Raw genomic sequence first — 6,005 nt, 5'->3', positions numbered from 1 at the left:
TGAGGGTATGGAATGGGTTACCGCTGACTCATTGGGGTTCTTTACACAGAGAGGGGTGAGGGTATGGAATGGGTTACCGCTGGTGCTCACTTATTGGGGTTCTTTAAGAACTGGCTAAATAAAGCTCTGGGATCAATAAACTACTAGGGACCGGCCGAGCACTGATGATAAAACCAGAACGCGTGTCTTCAGTAAACGTATTTCCCTCTGTCTTTTACGATGAGGTCCCTTGTATCTTTTGTTTGGTTCTGGTTTGTTTTTTCACTGCTGGGATAATGGTATCTCTGTGGCCCATCTGTAATTACAGTGCTCAGCCAGATTTAACATTCTACACATTCTCTTGAGATCACAGGTAGTGGGATGTTATTCAACTTCAAAGGGGTTGGATGTGCGCAATGTATATTTTTGTCTGCATTTGCTCAGGATCCTCTACAGGTGAGGAATACAGTACTGTACTTGAGAAGATGAAGAGTAAACATTGCCGTGTTTTTTCTCCTGGTTAGAGTTCAGAATTGCGTTGTTTGAACTTGTTGAAAACTGCAGGGATGAATGCTGTATTCCTCATGGCTCTTTGTGGATAACAAGTATTATAAACTAGAGAGAGAGATTCTCAAACCTTTCAGCAAAGTTGAATCAAACAAATTCGAATAACATTTCCCACAGGGAACCGCCTTTCTCTGTTTAGGGAAAGCAATGTAAACAGTTACACTCTAGTGATTAACTCAGAATGGGATTTTAGTGGTTTACTCAGTTGTCTTGCTCACAGATGAGAACTGTAGGTCGATATGACAGTACTACTACAACACAAGTACACAATAACCCATAATATACACAAGGGCGGGGTGATCATTCGGCTCATCCAGCTCTCCTCTGAGAACACCTCCCTTTGGTATTGCCCTTTAAATTAGGGCCGTTGACCTCTGCCAGGGCACTGCCACCCATGCCATTAATGTACACAAACACCTATAAACATCCACAAACATATCAGTATCCTGGATGTCTGGTTCTTTTCAGTTACAAGAAGGCTGCACCAGCAACAAAAGAGTTAAATACAAGCAGAAGAATCCAAAACCAAACTATACCAACATTCCAGGTGGGATTCAGAATTGTGGAACAAACATGTTTGTTTATTGTTTCAATGCATGAAATCCTATTGTGGTTCAGTTTTTGACATGCTTTGGTTAAAGGAGTAATTGCTATAATTATGTAGAGAAGCGGGGACGGGGTGGGTACAGTGTTGCAGATGTGTTCAACAGGCATAAAAGACTGAAGACAGAGGGAGCTATCCAATTGAACTAAACTGGCAGGTCTAAATACCACCACTGTTTAAATATTAAAATAGCAACAAAGCTGGCTGCTTGCTTCCAAATACAAAGACAGACACACACACACACACACACACACACACACAACGAGCGCTTGCATACACACACACACACACACACACAACGAGCGCTTGCATACACACACACACAACGAGCACTTGCATACACACACACACACACACACACACACAGAGCGTTTGCATATACACACACAAACACACAACGAGCGCTTGCATACACACACACACACACACACACACACACACACACACACACGAGCGTTTGCATACACACACACACAACACACAACGAGCGCTTGCATACACACACACACACACACACAACGAGCGCATACACACTCACTGGGGAACATGCCCAAATGTCCTTTTTTAGTCATTTGCCTTTTTTTTTACTTTGCTTGGTAGGGAAAATGCAAAACAAAACAAAAAATGGACCATTATACTTAGTGTTTCTATTTTAGAATCCCCTCCTCCCTCGAAACAGTGGCTTCAGCTTTTCTTAATTGTTGCTTATCCAGTGTCTTAGGGAAACTGATTGATTATTTTCAACGCAAAAAAATAGGACTGCAAAAAGACTATGTGCAGAATCCTGAAATGCAAGACAAACAGCACGGCTAATTTAAAAGTATACCCGTTTAACATAACTTTATTTATGGACTTTGCAAATGGTACAAAAAAGTGACATGTGCTTTAATATGATCAGACGTGATTATCGTGCGATGGCTCTGCTCTGATAAAGGCATGCACGGATTCTTGGTTTACAGAACCCACCTCTGTGAAGCTCGTAGGCAGGGGTAGTGAAAAAGATAAAAATAAAATAAAAAAAACAGAGACTGGACTGCAAAGCCCATTTTTCTTCACAGTTCTACCAAGTCAGCATAACTCTTTATTCCCCTGCTGTACTACAGTGGTGGTAGATTTTGGACCGCCATCGCCCCTGAACCCGGCTTAATCTTTGTTGGCATTAGGCCGGGTTTCGAAAAGACAGGAAGGCCTGTCTTTGGCTCCGTGCCTGATCGTCCCTGACAGCAGAGATTTTGGAGATTATCTTGTTTGAAAAGCAGGGAATTCCATGCCATCGAGGGCATTGTCACAGCCCAGGCGCTGTTTGCTTACATGAAGACAGCTGTTGAAAGCAGCTCTCCAGCGGCTTCGAAAAACCAACAGTGCAACTTCCGAATGTGGTTTGCACTTGTCTCTCACTGTAGAAAAACCGCAGCCACTGGTGATGCTGAGAACGCATTGTTTGCATGATAATATAGAATTGCTCAATGCGGCTAAACTATAGGTTTGGATACTTCACGAGGAGCAGAACCCAACCCTTGTTTACCATGTGGGAGCAAAAATGTTCTGCATGCACAGGTTCAACCTTGTTAATGAATGCCACTTGAATAAAGTGATGATAAGTCATTGGTCACAGTCCCGTCTGCTTTGCAGGAAATGTGAAAAACTATATAGTGATGTGCAGGTGCAAAACAGTGCTTCAGAGTTCAGAGTGTACAATCAGCAAAAAAAAACCCAAAGCATTCAAATACCATTCAAAATGAAGACAAGAAGGAAAAGGTTGTGCAACTCAAGGGAGCCCATCTGTCCTGTAGTACAGACGAATTCTGCCCAAGACCCTGGTCTCTGCTGGGGTGGATGCAGTAACAATACCATGGCGATTTGTAAAGCTCTTCCATGAATGAGCGGCGCCCTGGATCTCAGGGTACACAGTGAGGCTCAGCACGTGAAGCTCTGTAGAGCCCGACTGCAATGGGAAACTGAAACACTCGGGGAGAGGGCTGGACCTGCATGGCAGCTTCCAGCAGGAGAGGAAGGTGATGTTGAAGTGCACAGCCGCGGATTGCAATGAGTAACGGGAGGACAGGCCAACATGAGTATACTGTAGTGTTTCAGGTGAGAAAACAGTAGTAAAGGGCATTAGAAACGCAGTTTGGAAAAGCATGGTAAAGTGCATGCAATGAGCATGCTAGTTCACCATGGTGCAGTACAGCCGTTAAGTGATTTTGTGTGTGCTCAATTAGAATCACAATTCTGTGATCATCCTGTAACTATGGCCCCATGTTTTCATCTAATTTCCCCCTTGAATCCTGCCCTGTGTGACATGAGGCATTTAAACACTGGGTCTGTTTAACCGTTAACAGAAACCCAATATTATCACACAGTGCACTGTTAGCAGTAAATCAAACTTGTATTCTGTTCAATCAATGTAATTCCCCTGAAGAAATCTGCTTTCATTGTGGACTGATCTCCAAGTGTGCTTCACAGTGCTTCAGGAGGTAGTCAATGATTTGAATCCTTTCCAGGCTAAAGCAGCCCGATGCACTTTGATCTCCATTCCAGCTGCATGTGTGCAGGACTGTAGTTCACAAGGTGGGCTCTCAATGGCGCTTGGAGCATTTGCACCCTGTGTGGTTTGCAGTAAAGTAATTATGCATACAGCAACTACCCAAGTTGTCTGAACACTCAAGCATGCACAGATGCATATTTATTTTACTGGATTTACTGAACATACATAAACACACTTTCTTCTTGCAAATGTGCTTTATTCATTTTCTTTATTCATGTTCTTTGGCAAGCTCCACTCCTAATGTTCTACAGCTCTACCTCCCTGTTTGGCACACCATCATTCTGGGTCAGTTGTGGCAGATCAAGCAATTTAATAAGAATTTGGGTGGGAGGTTCTTATCCCTTTTATTAGAAGTGGGAAAAAGTGACAATAACAGAGAGGGTAGCTGCTTCTGACCCTGCCTCGCCAACTTCTTCATTTCCCAACACCATTACCCTAAAGTTTTTTTTTTGTTTTTGTTTTTTTTTAGTACAGAAAACTGTTTTGTGCTAAAATATACAGTGTGTGCTTTTTTTAATCTGTGCTTTAGAAAGTTTATTTTCTGTTGCATTGTAACTGTTATGTGAAACAAAATAATAATAATTCTGATGTGTATATAGATTCTGATGTGCATGCGTTTATGGTATGATTACAATTGCTGTACTGTATTTGTAGGTAAAATGTGTTTCCTCTGCTGAAAATCCCAGGGTTGGGAAATGCAACAAAAACGTACTGATTTCCTTCTCACTACTTTATATTTAAAAGGAGTGCAGGTTTACAGAAATTTGATTCATTTAGAAGTGTAGACAACAACTGATTGACTTTAGAAATGTACAGTTCTATTTTTAATCAGCCAGTTTAACCAACATGACCACAAAAAAATAAAAAATTATAAATAAATAAATATAAAGCCAGCATGTCCTCCACTGTGGCCAGGGCAGGGCAGCACAGGTCCACCAATCCAGAGTCCTGACACCCCCACCTCCCCCAGTGCAACAGACCAAGCCATGAGCCAGCTGCTCACATCTGTTTAATGTGCTAAAGATCTGTGTGTTCACAGAACGTCACCTTCCTACCTAATGAGACCCTGCTGTTACTGTCTGCAGCAGCTGCACCAGCAAATATCTCCTGTCTGTAATCGGTCTGTTGAAGAACGGCTTTTTGAAAACTAGTAGCGAGCAGTGAAATGCCAGAGAGCTTCGCCCCTTTGCTTGCAAAGTTTTGGGTTTCTGTATGTTGGATAACAAAACATATTTGGACAGTAATTCAGCATTATCAACACAGTAGGGTTGTTACTGTTTAATGATTGTGTCATCTGTTTCAAAAAGCGAAGTCTCTGTTATGGTTTGATGTGTGTTATAGAAAGTCTGAAATGGGTTCATATGTAAGAATACTTTGTTGATGTGAATTGAAGTGCATGGGACACATCTCATTTGGTAACCCATACCTCACTGTGATTGTTTCCTTGTATAACAATGACTGGCTGGAACAGTAAACCATGGTCTAACAGGGAAAATGTGTGAAACAGTTCTGCCGTGGCTAAGCATGCAAATAAGCGTCTGGATTTCCTGTGAAAATACTATGCTGTAACCTGACTTAAACACATACATACCTGGGATTGCTCTTTCTAATGTCCCAGATATAATTCCCCCTTGTTTAAGGTTTTGGACACTCTTGTGTGTGCTGTCTTAGTTATTGCTATGACTGTAATGTTTTCTCTCGCTCTCTCATACTGCGAGGACAGCAGTGTTCGTGGTCTCTACATTTAACAGAGCTCCTTTTCATAGGGAGCATATTCACATTCCTAATCAAAACCAGGTCCCCCAGTCAGGAACTCATGAACTGAACTTTAGGTCGTTACTTCGTGGAAGACATGACTCGCTGTGTTTCCCATTCCTTCCCAGTACCGTGCCTAAACTTATTCCAGTAAAGCAGTGGAGTTGAGCTAGCGGAGATCTCATCTGGAGTAACCAGTGGGCTTGGGGAGTTAGTCTGGATTACCTGGGATGAAAGGCATGCTGCAGGTTCTTTGAATTGTTTGGCAGCATGATAGACACAATCAGATGAGTGAATGGAAGCAGGCACTCCAGTGTTCCCTGAGTGGAGGAATGTTAATCTCTTTGTGTTGAAGAGGCCAGGGGCTGAGTTATTAAAGAACAGCAGTCTCCAGCACAATGCATTTCATTTATTGTCAAACTTTGGATGTTTCAGGAAAACAACAAACAGTCACCAGGAGAATGTTCTATATAATTCATCTAAAACAGTGATCTGAATGACGCTTAGCACAACACAATAAAGTAGTTCCATGATGTAACTGCAGGTCAGGTC

This window comes from Polyodon spathula, chromosome 22 (assembly GCF_017654505.1).
Source record: "Polyodon spathula isolate WHYD16114869_AA chromosome 22, ASM1765450v1, whole genome shotgun sequence".
In the NCBI taxonomy this organism is placed as follows: Eukaryota; Metazoa; Chordata; class Actinopteri; order Acipenseriformes; family Polyodontidae; genus Polyodon; species Polyodon spathula.
Note: the sequence above shows the minus strand (reverse complement) of the source record.